The following is a 17366-nucleotide window of genomic DNA, read 5'->3' on the forward strand; positions in this document are numbered from 1 at the left end:
CATTTTATTGCTTTGTGAGATTTCCATTCTCCTAAAATGTCATTAAATTGTAATAATATAGTGAGGAGAATTAAGGAATCGATCAGATCAGTTTTTCCCAATTTATACCATGAATAATGGTCCGTTTTCACTCAAATTTTCAGATTATCTCTAATTGAACATCTAGCATTGAAGTCACTACCTTAGCACCACTATCTCTCATCTGAACAATGTTACCAAGTCCCTTTAAAATAAACCCTGAATAAATAATAAATAAATAAATAATAAATAATGCACTAAATACGATATATATGAGACTACTTTTTTCAAAGAAACAATTTACTTCAACAGAATACAGTTGTACTAATATTAATTTTATACAGAGAGGATTGTCATGAAATTTTAGAATAGACTTCCAAGTGAATTGTTGGCTACAAACTGAACAAAGATATGACTTTTCTCATGTATGGGTTTTCAAATGCATATCTAGGTAATCCTTCCTTGAGAAACTTTCGTTACAATCAGAACACTGGAAGGGCTTTTCTCCATTATGGGTCCTCATGTGTCTTTTTAGACTTGCCTTGGCTGAGAATATGCTGTTACAGACAGAGCACTCATAATTAGTGTTTCCTCCTCTGTGTTGTGTCTTATCACAGAATTTCAGGTGGTGTGCTAGACTTTTCTTCCAAAAAAACTGTTTGCTACAAATAGAACACTGAAACGGCTTTATCTCCGAATGGCTTTTCATATGATCTGACAGTTGACTTTCAAGCAAGAACTTCTTATTACAATGAAAACACTGGAATAGCTTTTCTCCTGTATGGGATTTCATATGCATATCTAGGTAACCCTTTCTTGAGAACCATTTGCTACAATCAGAACACTGGAAAGGCTTTTCTCCAATATGGGTCCGCATGTGTCTTCTTAGCTCATTCTTGCATGAGAGTATTTTGTTACAAATAGAACACTGAGCTGACTTTTCCTTCGTATGGGTTTTCATATGGCTGGTGAGAGAAGACTTGCTTAGACACAATTTTCCACACTCGGAGCATGGTCTTGGATTATCTACATCATGAACTTTGATGTTATGGCGTGAAAGGCTACTCTTCCTTACAAACTGTTTACTACAGACAGAACAATGATATGCCTTTTCTCCTAGATGGAATTTCATATGAAATAGCAGATATTTTTGTAGCAAGAACTTCTTATTACACTGAGAACACTGGAATGGCTTTTCTCTTGTATGGGTTTCCATATGCATGTTTAGGAAATACTCAGTAGTGAACCTTTTGTTACAATCAGAACAATGAAACAGCTTTTCTCCACAACGGGTTTTCATATGCCATTTTAAACTAGACTTCCAAGTGAATTGTCTGCTACAAATTGAACAGATATATGGCTTTTCTCCTGTATGGGTTCCCATATGCATGTCTAGCACCATCTTACTTGATACCCCTTTGTTACAAACAGAACACTGGAAAGGCTTTTCTCCACTATGGGTCAACATGTGTCTTTTTAGACCTCCCTTGAATGCGAATATTTTGTTACAAACAGAGCACTCATGATGGGTATTTCCTCCTATGTCTTGTGTCTTATTACAGAATTTCAGGTGGTATGTTAGACTTCTCTGCAAAGAAAACTGTTTGCTACAAGTAGAACACCGAAAAGGCCCTTCTCCTATATGGGTCGTCCGGTGTTGTGTTATTGCACTCTTGCATGAAAATATCATGTTACAAACAGAACACTGATACGACTGATAGGACTTTTCCTTCATATGGGTTTTCAGATGGCTGTTGAGATAAGACTCGTTTGGACACACTTTTCCACACTCAGAGCATCGATATGGATTTTCTTTATCATGAACTTTGATGTGGTGTATTAGACTTCTCTTCCAAACAAATCTTTTACTACAGAAAGAACAATGAAAGGCAGTTACTCCTGTATGAGTTTGCATATGCCTGTTAAGGATATCCTTAGTAGAGAACCTTTTGTTACAATCAGAACAAGGAAACAGCTTTTCTCCACAACGGGTGTTCATATGACATTTTAGACCAGTCTTCCAAGCGAATTGTCTGCCACAAACTGAACAAAGATAAGGCTTTTCTTTGCTATGGACCCTCATGTGTTTTGATAGATTTAACTTGAATGAGAATTTTCTGTTACAAACAGTGCACTTATAATGAATTTTTTCTCCCCTTTGTTGCATCATATCATGTAATTTCATGTGGTTTGTTAGACTTCTTTTTTCAAAATACTGTTTGCTACAAACAGAACATTGAAATGGCTTTATCGCTGAGTGGGTTTTCATATGACCTGCCAGATGTATTCCCAGCAAGAACTTCTTATTACATTTAGAACACTGGAATGGCTTTTCTTCTGTGTGGATTTTCATATGCATTTCTAAGTAACCTTTTCTCGAGAACCTTCTGCCACAATCAGTACACTGAAATGGTTTTACTCCTGTATGGGATTGTATATGTTTGCTGAGGCCAGCCTTCCAGGTGAACCTTTCGTTACAATCAGTACACTGGAATGGCTTTTCTCCTGTATGGGATCGCATATGCATATCTAGGTAACGCTTTCTTTTGAACCTTTTGTTACAATCTGTACACTGGAATGGCTTTTCTGATGTATGGGATTGCATATGCATAGCTAAGTAACCCTTTCTTGAGAACCGTCTGTTACAATGAGAACACTGGAAAGGCTCTTCTTCAGTGTGTGATTTCATATGCGTATCTAGGTTTACCTTTCTTATGAACACTTTGTTACAATCAGAACACTGGAATGGCTTTTCTGCCGTATGGGATCGCATGTGTATATCTAGGTAACGCTTTCTTGAGAACCGTCTGTTACAATGAGAACACTGGAACAGCTCTTCTTCAGTGTGTGATTTCATATGCGTATCTAGGTTTACCTTTCTTATGAACACTTTGTTGCAATGAGAACACTTGAAAGGCTTTTCTCCACTATGGGTCAACATGTGTCTTTTTAGACTTCGCTTGACAGAGAATATTCTGTTACAAACAGAGCACTCATAATTAGTGTTTCCTCCTCTGTGTTGTGTCTTATCACAGAATATCAGGTGGTATGTTAGACTTTTCTGCCCTAAAAACTGTTTGCTACAAATAGAACACTGGAACGGCTTTATTCCTGAATGGCTTTTCAAATGAGATAACAGATAACTTTTCAGCGAGAACTTCATATTACAATGAGAGCAGTGGAATGGGTTTTCTCCGGTATGGGATTTCATATGCCTATAGAGGGAAGACTTGCTCATGAACCTTTTGTTACAATGAGAACACTGATGCCGCTTTTCTCTTCTGTTAGATACCATGTCTATTGTGCTGTCAGTGTTTGCAACTCTTTCATCACCATCAGAACACTGCTTTTCCGATGGACTTTCTCTTTGCTTGTTCATCCCTTCATGCTCAGGCCTATAGGAACATGAAGCACCACCTCTGTCCACTGCTGTTGGAGGCTGTTTTAGCAAATCGCTTTCTCGAACTGAAACATCATTTGAATTAGATTTATTAATCATGCTCCTGAAGTCTCTTTGAGATAAATCACAATTGGTCAATGGTTCAGCATTTGGCAGAACAGTTGAGCTGCCTTTTCTTGAGACTTTACCCTGTGTTTCTGGCTTCATACATCTCCTTTCGTCCAATTCTTCACCATGTCCTGACAGCTGCTGATTTGATCTTGTGGGGTTTCCAACTGAGAAAAAAGAGTAATAGCATAAAATATGCTTAGGAAAATAGGAAGGAGTCCAGATGTACTTGTATGCTTCAAGATACATGTACCGTTTATCTTGATGACTACAAAAATTAAATCTTCATAAGACATGCAGGAACACATACATTCACGCATTGTGTATTCTAAAGGAGTTTTGAGAGCTGGAGTCCCAACTGGCAACAAATTATTCCAAGCAGCTGCCGTTTTCTAAGGTTGCACAATAGAATCTACAGGTGTGCTGTTATCTTTGATGTCCAAGGTTCGAAGCCGCCAATATAATTGGAAAGCTTGAGTAGTGATTTTGTTCACAAAGAAATATCGTTAATATTTTTTTTTTTATTTGAACTAACAAGGGGAAATCAAACATATGATAAAATATGAATACAAAAACCTAATTGTGTCAAGAAATTTGCTTACATTGTATAATAGTTTCTATTTGTGAAAAATAGCAACATTTTACAATCCTAAAACCTGCAAATTGACACTTTTCTGATTACTTCCGGCTCACGAAAATAAAAAGTGTTTTTGTTAATGTACAGTTCTTTATGTTATGTCAGATAAATGCCCACACATGCCCAGTCTAGTAATTTTGATTAGCTTCCTGTAAAGGTAAGCACTGTGTATTGCTCGTATTATCAGACGAGTGGTATTACAGAGCATATTTCCCTTTGAAAGTGGCCCGTTAGTTTGGAGCTAGGCAGGAAACTTTTGTCTACGTATCTGCAAGGAAGATCCAGTTAAACACATGCCCGACATATTTTTTCCTGGCGGCATCTAAGATGGGACAAGGGAATGAGCTAGATATGACTCCATTTCTTAAAACTCCTTGGTATTCCCAAAGTGTTCCCAATACTAAATGTAAGTCATGAACTTGGGTATGCATAAAAGATACTGGGTGTTGTGGTAATATATCTACTATGCCCATGGTGTAAGGGTGTATGCAACAATATTGCGATGAATCTGAATAAAGTACTTGCAGAATGGCCACTAATGCATGAAGTGTCTGTAATGAAATTTTAAATCCATCCCTCTGGGGGGCGTTTCACAAAACTTGTCATCAGTGACAAATGACAGTTTTTGTTATATAAGCTACTGAAATCCTTGCTCCTGATTGGTTATCGGCAGATTTGTCATTGATTTTTGTTATTTGTCATTGAAAAAAGGCTTTGTGAAACGCCCCCCTGGTGGCAGCGGTGGGATACAAATTCACACCATCAAAATGACTGGTGGCCACTAGGTAATCCTCCGCCAGTCTCAACCTCATAACATCCATTATCAGTGGTGTCCATATGGTACCACACAATGGCGTAGCGGGGGCTCAGTCATTGGGGGGGGGGGGGGGGGACACCAGTCTTTAGCCACTTAGATCACTGTTTTTAACCTCTTCTTTAGTCAAGGCACCCTTTTAGGAGTTCAACACATTTTTGTGTCACCACAATACAAAATTCATAAAAGAGGAATTTTTTTTCCATCTCTTGTATACATAAACATGTATGGGCAGAATTTTGGGTGAGGGCTGTGGGTTCCTCTAGCCCGACGATTTACCATCTGGATCTAAAATATTGCAAGTGAGCAAAAAACATTATTTAGCTATTAATATACACTAGATAAAATATGAAATTATATATTAGGTCATCACGTAGCCACCCGATTTATCAATCGTGTGAGAAGTAAAACTAAAAAAGCACTTTGTCGTGGTATAAAAAGACAATAAATAAGGTGTCCACTTCCTGACATCTCTGTAGGTTGTGGATAAAGATACAACTTTCAGGAAGCTGGTTTTGTAAAACGATGCCTTGCTTTCCATCATATATTTGTTAAGGTTGGATTGCCCTTGAAAATGGCATAACCGTCGTCCAAACTCTTGACTTGAGATGTATACTTTAAGGAGAGTTAAAGACCCCCCTAAAGTGTTTGAAACCCCAAAAAATTGGATGGCAAAATTTTGCTTATATTTGATCATAATGTGAAAAAAAATGTAATTTGAAACGCATTTCTGCAAAGACTTTCAAAACGAATGTTTTAGAAGTCAAATATATATGAAAGAATACAAAATCATGATACCTATCCTTGCAACCGCCTGCCTTTTGGCAACAGTTATTAAGTTCTCACTACCCCAGTTGCCAGGTGCAGAATGGAATTCTCTGAATACCAGACTCGCGGATCGTCTACGCCTATTGCATAATGACCTAGCAACAGACACGCTCACGCCAGCTGAAGCGGGTTCTAACTTCGAATCTATTCTTCAAGATTTCTTCGCTGAAATACCTGACTTTGTCAACAATCAGAATGAACAGAGATCATTCGCCCGACGTGAACCAAAGCTTCTGGATGAGGCACGGAAGATAAAGAATCGTCTTCGCCGTCGTGCATTCAGGCAGTCCAGCTCGAAAGAAGATAGAGACATGTTTCATGCAGCTCTCGCAACCTACACTCACCTTAAGAAAAGACGCGATGAGCAAACCTGTGAGCGAAACGCGCAACATGAAGAACGGTGTTTCAAAAGAAACTTTTGGGACTACAGCAAAAAGATCGTGAAAGACTCTCTATACTCTAGTAGTGCCACGCCCACTTGCAGTGCAGATACTGCCAATGACTACTTCAAATCACGTTACGAGTCCCCGTCGAGTGTTGACCCTTCTAGTCTATCTTGGATTCCTCTGCTCAAGAACCCAATTTCGGACTTTAATACAGATCCCATTAGACCAAAGGACGTTAAAAATGTTCTCCAAAGGAAAAGTTCCCATTCTTCCCCAGGTCCTGATGGTATCTATTACGGTATGCTTAAAAAACTGCCATGTACCCATCATTTTCTTGCAACACTTTACAGTAAACTATTAAGCAACCCAGTTCCCCCACAATCTTGGTCTCGGAGTAGAGTATCGTTAATTCATAAAAAGGGGGATACAAGCCAACCTGAGAATTTTCGAATGATCGCATTATCAAGCACGACTGGCAAGATATTTCACCAAATACTTGCTAATAGAATTGAAACTTTTGTCACTGATAATGATTTTGTAGATCGCACTGTCCAGTAGGGATTCTTGCATGGTATTTCTGGTTGTCTTGACCACAATACAGTGGTTCATGAAATTATTAAACACACGAAAAAGTCCCGTAGAACGGTACACTTTACTTGGTTTGATCTTGAAGATGCTTTCGGATCAGTACCGCATGATCTAATTGAATACAGTCTTAATCGTAATAATATTCCTAGACCGATTGTTGATTATGTCATGAACCTGTACTCTTCCCTTAATGGTTTTGTTTCGACTAAAGAATGGAACTCACAACAGTTTCGTTTTAAAAAGGGCATATTCCAAGGGGATCCGTTATCGCCGATAATTTTTCTCCTTTGCTTCAATCCAATAATTGAAGTTCTGTCGGAAAACAGCCGATTTTGATACGAGCTAGATGGCCAAAAGCTCATCACTGCACCATTTGCAGATGATTTTTGTTTAATAACAGGTAATAAGAGAACCCATCAACGACTCATGAATTCAATCTCTAGTCGAACTTCATCGCTTGGCTTAAAATTGAAACAGAGAAAGTGTAGAACCCTTTCAATATCTGGAGGTTCACCAACTGACTTGAAATTTCACTTAGATAATATCGAACTTGAAACCCTCAAAACGGAAGAGTTCAAATTTCTAGGTTCACTTGTATCGTATGACAACTCATCAGATGATAAATATCAGTATGTAAAATCAATGATTGAAGTCGGTGTTACAAATATTGATAAAGCTCTGGTACGTAATGAATTCAAACTGAAAGTATTTTCTGACTATTTTCTGCCATCACTGAGATTCCACCTCACAGTCAATGAGCTCACTGATACTCATCTAAAACTACTTGATGCTTTATGCAATAGATACTTGAAAAAATGGTCTGGCCTTGCCAGACCGGCCACGTTGGCCTTCCTTCATATGCCAGAATGTCTTAACATCCTCAACATTTCTGATCTATACTATGAAGCCCACACAATAAACTACACAAGAATAAGAGCAACTGGTGATGCTAAGGTTAATCATTGCTTAGATGTTGCCCTTCAAAGAGAATCTCAGTGGACCAGAAAAAAGTCAACAGTGGTGAACAGTCACAATTTTTTTCAATCGCTTCAAGACCCTAATGACACTCTTCCAAAATTGAAGAAACAGGTTAAAGACTCTCTAGTACAAAAAAGGTCACAGGACTGGCTGAGTCATATCCAGTCACTTTCAGTCCAAGGCAAGTTTTTTGAACTTGCAAACTTGGAATCAAAATCAGTAGAATGGAAAAGCCTGATATACAACCTACCCAACAAAGTTGCAAAATTTCTCATGAATTCGCTTTCAGATACACTTAATACGAATGCAAACCTTACTAGATGGGGTAAAAGGGCATCAGCAAACTGTAAAAAATGTGAAAATAGAGAATCAGTACACCATATATTAAACGCATGCCCTGTGTCACTTGACGAGGGACGCTATAATTGGCGCCATGACAACATACTTTTGTATCTTGCCGAAATTATTCAAGAAGGCATCGCCTCTCTTAGCGACACTATTATGTACACAGACCTGAAAGTAGAGCGGTGGACAAAAGAAGGCATCTCCACAATTCCACTAGAGTGTACCCAAACCAACCTCATCCCAGACATTTGTGTTTTTTGGAAGAACTTAAAGAAAATCCTCATAGTTGAATTGTCAGTTCCCTTTGAAATGAATGTAGTTAAGGCACATGAATATAAATCGAACAAATATGCCCCGTTAGTTGTCGATATACAGGCTAATGGATATTCTGTGGTGTATCTTCCTTTGGAAATCGGCTCTAGAGGTCATATTTCGCCGGACAATGTGACGAGGCTAAAGCAGCTGTTGAAAGAAATTGGAAAACCTGTCAATGTGAAACAAGTTCGACAGACTCTATCCAAACTATCTATTGTTTCTTCGTTTGTCATCTACTACTCAAAGAATGCCAATAAATGGGAAACCAAAATTCCCCTTCGCATTTCAAGTATGTAATTACTCACACACACAAATTGGTTAATACACATTGTAACCAGTCTTATATTTTCTTTCTACTGCTCGTCTCTTTTCATTGCCTGGCACTGATAGAATCCTCTTTGTATTAAACATTAACTCAAATCAAACTCTTAGAATACTCATTATGTATGCTTCGTATTTATTAAGTTGATATATCAAATGAAATTTTAATATTTAGCTCCTCTTATTTGTAGCTAGGAATATCCATCACTCCTCAACTTTCACTATGTTGTAAAATTAGTTAATTTTGTTGATGTTATATAACATTATTCACTGTATATCTACATGTATGTACTTTTAATGCCCTGCATTTTCCAGTAAAATGGAATTGTCCTGGGCTATTGTTCTCCTTTGTTGTGCAAGTTTGAACAATGAAGTGATGTTTAAAAAAAAAAAAAGAAGAAAGAATACAAAATTAAGGTTTTATGTTTTATGTAAGAGAAAACCCAAATCAGATATTTTTTAATCAATAGTTGTCTTCAAACACATTTTTTTTTTTTTTTTTTTGGGGGGGGGATGGGGAATGTTTGCAGAAGTGTGTCCTAAATGACATCCGCTTTCACATTATGATACAATTTGAGTGAAATTTTGCCATCAAATTTTTGGCAAGTTTGGGGCCTCCAACACTTAAAGAGAAGGTCGAGTTCTGGGAAGAGGTGAACAATTATTTGTTATTATGCAAGTGTGGAAGAATATCTGATAAAAATTGTACCCCGAAAAACATGGGTCTTCAAATGCCTTAATATTCTAAATATGGCATGTAACAGCATAAACATCGGGACAGATTTTTATGGCACATGATCGTGTAGTCCCATATACATCTTTCTGTGTACAGTGCATGTTACTTTACCAAGACTGGGCCAAATTTCTTATAATTTTGATGATTCCAGAACCTTGCAGTGCACACCAATACTTATATGCTAGATGATGAACCTTTTCTGATCGATTCCACACCGTTTCTTTCACAATGCAATCGTATGACCAGGGCCCGTCTTAAAAAGACTTATGATTGATCCAAATCAATCGCAAGTTTGCAGTCTCCTATCTCTTATGTATATAGTTGCGATTGATATCAACTCTTTGTAAGACAGGGCCCAGAACTCAACTTTATCTTTAAAGCCCCACTGTCCTACTTATAGCTACTTGCGCCCTCTATATAGCAAACAATGCCTAATCAGTGACCATTGGACCCACATGATCCTCTTTGTGTTAATTGAGAGCTGATTTGATGAGATAACCACCTGTCAGTGACCTTGCAAGGTGGTCTAATCCCTCCTGTAAACTAGTAAAGATGGGCTTTAAGAGGGGCTTTACCATGTATTCTTGATGGGTCTCTGGTCACCTCAACTTCCTCATCTTCTGTATCCTCTACCTTCAAGAAGAAGACCTGGAATCCTTTATCTACATCGGGCAGGGGCTCTTCAAGAACCTTGATTTCACTCATCTTGGCTTCCCGTCTCCAACCCCTCTTTATCCTGAATGAAATACACACATCACAAAACAACAAGCATTAAAAGCCTGCTGGTTCATTTTTACTTTGCAGTCATGCAAGCATGTGTTATAGGGGGAAATAGAAATAGAAATATAGAAATAGACCTACAAGTTCCAGGAAATATTTATCCGATTCTAGAATTCTTGTTTTTAGTTTATCATCTGTAAACTCTTGTGCACGAACTTCGGACTTGTTCCTTTTTTGTGTCAATGTTCTTAGTTCTTTTCTCAAAAAAACGAAGACATTATAATATACATTTTCTCACAGGTTTCACAGCAAACCGCTGCACAATACAAGTTCATACCGGTGGCGGGTTTAGGGTGGGCATGCATGCCTGCCTGAAGTTAGAGCAGACTGTAATGATCATCATCATCAATTCATAATGTGAATTACTTGCATGAATAATTATTTAATGAGGATCTGAGATCAGGTAAGATCAAGTAAGAAAGATAACGACTATTAAATCATGACCATTATTTGTACAATTATTGAAGATCTAGTTGATCTTTTGTATGTTATAGCAGGGTATCTCACCAGTCTAAAGCCCCCTCCCCCCCCCCCCCACCTCCCCACTCCAGGGTCGGAGCAGGAGGGACAAAATCAGACCCGAGAATTGTAAAAAAGGGGCTGTATTTGACTTTTAGTTCTCTCTCTCTTTGGACTCCTTAGAAATTAAAAAAGGGGTTTATAAAATATCTTGAATATCATAGACATGAATTTAATGAAAACGGCACGCCAACACTGTGCGAACATGTGTGCGCATGGTTATCTGAATTATAGGTGATTTTACTCAAACACAGTTGCTAAATATTGATTTTCAGGTCATCACAATACATCAGTTTTCCATGAAAAATTGGCTTATATTGAAGGGAGTGTATCATGACAAGACTATGTGTGTTTCCTGTAACCCTACTAGGGACCAATCGGGTATAATACGAGTATGTACCCTGCGACCGCAGTATTCATGTGCGTGCAACATACACAAAACCGAAGCGTGAGGAGAACTTCGGTCTGTTTCGCGAACGCTAGCGCACGCTGACACAGTTAATTAAGTGCAGTTGTCCAAAAGAAGACGTACAGTGTAGATGGAGTTAACCAGTATTTGCCATGATACACTCCCTTTAAAAAAGTACTCGATACTTTTTCGTCTTTCTCAGGGAGTGTTGGATGGCCGTCGTACTGCACAGCACTCGCTATGAAAAATCATATTAACGCAACAAAAAAAAAAATTGTACTGCCATAATGATCGTTAATTTTCGTACCAGTTATAGGAAATCCGTACTAGTTGGCAGCTCTTGGGGGGGGGGGGTCTCCAAGGCAGGAAAAGCCTGCAAAAGGGGGGTTCACACATTTTGGCAGTTATGACAATATGAGATATGGGGGTGCTTTCAAAGGGGGGGAGGGGGGGGGAACGAGCATATGCGCATACACTTACCCTAAATGACACTGACTCAATCTCGACCGAGTCAAGTGAGTGGCCAGTGGGGAGAGGGGGGGGGGGGGGGGGGGGGGTTGGGGTCATAGTTCTTAATTAGCGCCAAAATATCATAAATCAACTAGGCTACGACATTTCTGAAAGCCCATCAATATCATCATTATATTCATACACCATCGGCATGGACTGTTTCAGTGGATACCGAAAATAAATCTTTATTATATTGCTCTATGACCGAATTCACAAAGGAGGTTTAATTAAATCTTCATTTACATACCCCATTTGGACAGGATTTTTTAAAATTATGATGGGGTGATGGACCTGGGAAATTAAGTAACATAAGTATATCACCTAGGCTATAAATGCGAGCAAGCTTTGGGGGAAATCGCTTTTATACACTAGAAGTTAGGGGCACGTTTATGATGAGAGGAAAAGGGTACACTTTTCAAAAGGGATTGAGACACTTTTTAGAAAATAAAAGGAGCACGTGTCAAAGTAAAGAGGCTAATTCTCAGAGGTGAAAGTGGGGCACTTCTTACACCTAAAAAAAAAAGAGGCACTCACCAGGGATGAAAAAGGCACTGATGAGAATGGGGCAGTGGCTCTATTAGAAACAAAAAGAGGCACATGTTTAAATAAATGGGGCACTTGTCAGAGATGAAAAGGAGAAATTATGAGAAGGGGAAGGGGCACTTATAAAAAGGAAAAAGAGCATTCATTAGGAAGGAAAAGGGGGATGGTCTAAATAAAAGGGGCATTTATCATAGATGAAAAGAGCACTTATCAGGAGGGGAAGGGGCACTTGTCAAATAAAACAAGTATCTCTCAGAATTGAATAGGATCATTTACAAGAGGTGAAAAGGGGCACTTATGAGAATAAAAAGGCGCATTTATGAGAAGGGGAAGGGGCTTTTTTTTTAATGGGGGCACTAATCATAAGGAGAAGGGGCACTTATTAGAAAGGAAAGGGGGCACAATCTTGTGAAAATATAAGATGCGCTTATCCGAGTTAAAAAATTATTAAAAGGGCAAGGGGGACTTCTACAAAGGAAAAGGGGCACTTGTCAAAGGAAAAGGGGCACCTCTCAGATGTGAATAGGGCAATTGTCAGAGGTGAAGGTGAGGTCAAAAGTGAAAAGAGGCGCTTCCTGTACCTGAAAAGGGGCACCTACTACTAGAGATTAAAAAGGGCTTAAGAATAAAAAAAAAACTTTTAAGAATAAAAAATGGACACTTATTGCAAACGAAAATGGGAACTTATCGAAGCAAAATGGGTACGTGTCAAAATAAAAAGGGGACTTATCACTATCAGAGTTGGAAAGGGGAAAGGGCACTTCTACAAATTAATAGGGGCACTTGTCAAAGTAAAAAGGGCGCTTTTCCTATGTAAAAAGGGGCACTTCTTACAAAGTTAAAGGTGCTCTTTAATCCTAGAATCTATGTCAACACAGAGAACTTTGCCTTTGCGCATTAAGCACTGTAGAGGTCTACACTACAGTTAGACCAAATTTTTCTGTCTCTTTCGTTCATTAGCCTCTAATTTGGGTAGACTAACGAACGAAAGAGACAGAAAAATTTGGTCTAGTCTACAGTGAGTTTAGGCTGAGCTGAGGCCGAGATCCGATGAACGATCTGCGCATGCGCTAATATTGTAATAATTAAGTAATATTGACTGCCTTCAGGGCAATACGACATATATTGCCTGAACCGAAGGTGAGGGTGATATATGACAAGTCGTATTGCCCTGAATTAGGCAGTCAATATTACTATTATTTACCACATCAGACATCTAGAGCAAACAAGAAACTCTTAAATTATGTAGCCTACACTGCACAGGGTTTCCTAGCATTAAAAGGTACAAAAACATCGTCAAACCAGCACTGTGCATCCAGTGCTTGACAAATTTTTGATACACTGCAAACTAAGGTGTGATTGTTACGTCACAATACAGTTTGCACAAAGTGCGCATTTTCTTATACACATAATACCAGTAGCTGATGCGCGTTGAAATTTACAACAGGCTCTATATATTATTACTCACTAGTTTAACACGCATTTTGCCATTGACATTTCAGGTCGGGCAATAATATTTGTTCATTGGTTTACTGTAAAACTGTATTGACCGGCAAATTACACACAAAAGACCATTGACTTTTCAGATCGGGCAATAATATTTGTTCATTGGTTTACTGTATAACCTTATTGACCGGCAAATTACACACAAAATCCCATTGACTTTTCTGAGCGGTCAATAATATTTTTTTCGCTTGTAGAGTCTATAGCCTACTGCCTAGACCTAGTAGACCCTAGATCTACTAGACTTCTACCTAGTTTTGTTGGCTTATCCATGCATAGGGCAATAACATTTAAAAATTGCCCTGCTCAGATGTCTGATACGGTTAATAATAATAGTCGCCTAGATCTATATAGATCTAGATCTAAGCTAAAGTTCTCTGTGGTCAAAATGGGCACTTTTGGGGTACTTGAAAAAGAGGGGGGCACTGCGCGGCACTGCGGCTTGACCGTGCCCCCGGGCCGGGCATACGAGTATGATACCGTGCTACTGCTACAGACAGCTCATGCAGAGCTCGAGCTAGAGCTCAGAGCTGAGCTGAGTTCTCGGGGGGCAGGCCCGTTGCACTTGCAGCTTTCGGTCTAACTTACTTCAGTTTCAGCGCGCGCGCGATCGCGATCGATGTCGCTCACACTTAGATCTAGAGTCTAGTCGATCTGACAACATCAATAACAGGCAACAGATTCATCAAACGACATTAAAAAAGTCCATGTACGGGACAGAAAGTGGTTATACTCTACCGTATTCCGAAGACAACCCCCTTTGAGTGGTATTAAGCGGCCTTACTTTAAACAATCCATGGTGTCATCCTCCGTCTAAGTATGGAATGCCAAGTGTCTAAATGAATATGTTTTTGAATAATTTAATCTGTCACTAAATTAAAGGGACTATGTCCCATTTGCAGGTCAAAAAAATAAAAAAGTTGAATTCCAACTGCATTTGAAAGATAATACTAAGTTAATTTAGAACTTCCCTAAAAAAAGTGGGGCTTGAAAATGTCTTAAGGTGAGAAAATAACGACTATTAGTTGTCAAATGGACTTTAGGGCTATAGAGCCCAAAAGTAATAGTCTTGATTTTCAGACAACTGTACCGAATGGTCATATGTTTTATGCTGCGCAAAGACTCAATCAGTTTAATCTTGGCCATCACAAGAAGTGAGTTATTGATGTAGTAAACAAATGCTCATGTACCCTTTACAACTCTTTTTATGTATGTTATTACCAAAGAAGAAAAAAAAAGCCAGTCAGTCACTCAATAGTGTCTGACAGTGAAGTCTAGCAAGTAAACGGGTTTCCTTGCATAATGGATGAGGACACTGCTAGCGTTTAAATTTCACAGATAGGACATACATGACATATTCATAATTCCTGCAAAGTTCTACAGCATTTGAGGTTGGCTGCAAAAGGGACATAGTACCTTTAAAATAAAATGTATTAACATAATCGAGAATCATGAGCTAAGCTTTCACGGCCAATTACATGATGGTTTACTACCAATATTTAATAAGATCAAAATTTTTCATTTCGTATCGCTTTTGGAACGACAAGGGGACAAAAAAAATAATGCACATTTAAAGGGTAGGCTACTATTTCCCATTTGCAGCCACCATCAAATTTTGGCGACAATAGACAAATCCCCAATGACCATCGCGAATAAGCCAAAACAGAAGAAGAATTAGTAGTAGTACTAGGAGTAGAACTTTGCAGGTGAATATATCACGTATATGTCCTCTCTGAGAAATTTAAACGTTAGCAGTGTCCTAATATTCAAATTATGCAAGGAAACCCGTTCTAGACTTCCTTGTCAGACACTATTGAGTGTCTGACTGACTGACTTTTTTCTTCTTCTTTGGTAATAACATACATACATAAAATGAGCTGTAAAGGGCAGGCGCGGATCCAGGATTTCTTAGGGGGGGGGGGGGAGGCCCAGATTTGAAATTATGCGAGCCAAATATTGATACGTAATAGTGACCAACTGTGACGTAATGCGGGGGGGGGGCGAGTTTCCCCCTCCCAAGCTTTATACGTTTCATTATATTATTAGAGAGAGAGAAGACGATTCGTTGTACCGTTCTCGAAAATAATTCTCGTCTGAATATAGTTTTTCACCTCCCGTGCGAAGCGCGGAAGCTTTTACGTTACATTTAATCATTAGAGGAAGAAAACGATTCGTTGTACAGTTCTCGACTCTTAATCCTTGTCTAAATTCAGTCTCCCCCCCCCCCTCCCGCGGGAAGCGCGGAAGCTTTTAAGATTCATTAAATTATTAGAAAAAGAAAACGATTCGTTGTACCGTTCTCGACTCTTAAACCTCGTCTGAATTCAGTTCCCCCCCCCCCCCCTTTCGCGCGAAGCGCGGAAGCTTTTACGTTTCATTTAATCATTAGAGGAAGAAAACGATTCGTTGTACAGTTCTTGACTCTTAATCCTTGTCTAAAATCAGTCCCCCCCTCCCCTTTTGCGCGAAAGCTTCTACGTTTCATTAAATCATTAGAGAAAGAAGACGATTCGTTGTACAGTTCTCGACTCTTAATCCTCGTCTGAATTCAGGTTCCTCCTCCCGCGCGAAGCGCGGAAGCTTTTACGATTCATTAAAGTATTAGAGAAAGAAAACGATTCGTTGTACAGTTTTCGACTCTTAATCCTTGTCTAAAATCAGTCCCCCCCCCCTCCCCTCCTGCACGAAGCGCGGAAGCTTCTATGTTTCATTAGATCATTAGAGAAAGAAGACGATTCGTTGTACAGTTCTCGACTCTTAATCCTTAGTCTGAATTCAGGTTCCCCCCTCCCGCGCGAAGCGCGGAAGCTTCTAATCTTCATTTAATCATTAGAGAAGAAATCGATTCGTTGTACCGTTCTCGAAAATAATCCTCATCGGAATTTAGTTCCCCCTACATCCCGCACGAAGCGCAGAAGCTTTTACGTTTCATTAAATGATTAAAGATTCGTATTACCGTTCTCGCCTCTGAATCCTCGTCTGAATTCAGTCCCCCCCCCCCCCCTCATGCGCGAGGCTTTGACGTTTTATTATTAGAGAAAGGAAACGATGTGTTGTACTGTTCTCTATACTCTTAATCCTTGTCTGAATTTCAAAGATGTTATTTGTCTGCTCCTATTTCTTCCTACGTCCTCTTCCGATTGGTGGGGGGGGACCGCCCCCCCCCCCCCCCTGGCTACGCGCCTGCGGTCAGATAAACACATCTTGATACCTTGTCCGACCCCGCAAGCTCAGGGGTTTAAGGCAATAAATTACGGTCAGATAAGCATTCAGGGGCCCTAAGGCGGGCCCCTGGTGGGGTCGGGTCGAGGCGGCGAAGCCGGCCCCGGAAGCTCAGGGGTTTTAGGCGTTTAATTAAGGTCAGATGAGCATATTTTTTTGTATACCTTATTAATTTGCGACACTGGCAGATCACTATTTGGCGTGGGGTCCAGATCCAAAAATCAGGGGATTTAGGCATTAAATTGCCGTCAGATGATCATCTTAGGGCCCGCCGTAGGGCCCTAGATGGAATCCAGGGGGCAAGGGGGAAGCTTAGGGGTTTTAGGCATTTAATCACGGTCAGATGAGCATATTTTGATGCCTCATTATTTTGTTAACACTGGCCGTTAACTATTCTCACTTTATT

At 39.4% G+C, this 17366-nt stretch overlaps 1 pseudogene; it reads right to left on the reverse strand.

The window, feature by feature from the left end:
* Positions 1-209: 209 nt before the first annotated feature.
* On the reverse strand, positions 210-3809 carry LOC105437772 (annotated as a pseudogene).
* Positions 3810-17366: the final 13557 nt, after the last annotated feature.

This window comes from Strongylocentrotus purpuratus, unplaced genomic scaffold, assembly GCF_000002235.5.
Source record: "Strongylocentrotus purpuratus isolate Spur 01 unplaced genomic scaffold, Spur_5.0 spur5_scaffold_3, whole genome shotgun sequence".
Classification (NCBI taxonomy): Eukaryota; Metazoa; Echinodermata; class Echinoidea; order Camarodonta; family Strongylocentrotidae; genus Strongylocentrotus; species Strongylocentrotus purpuratus.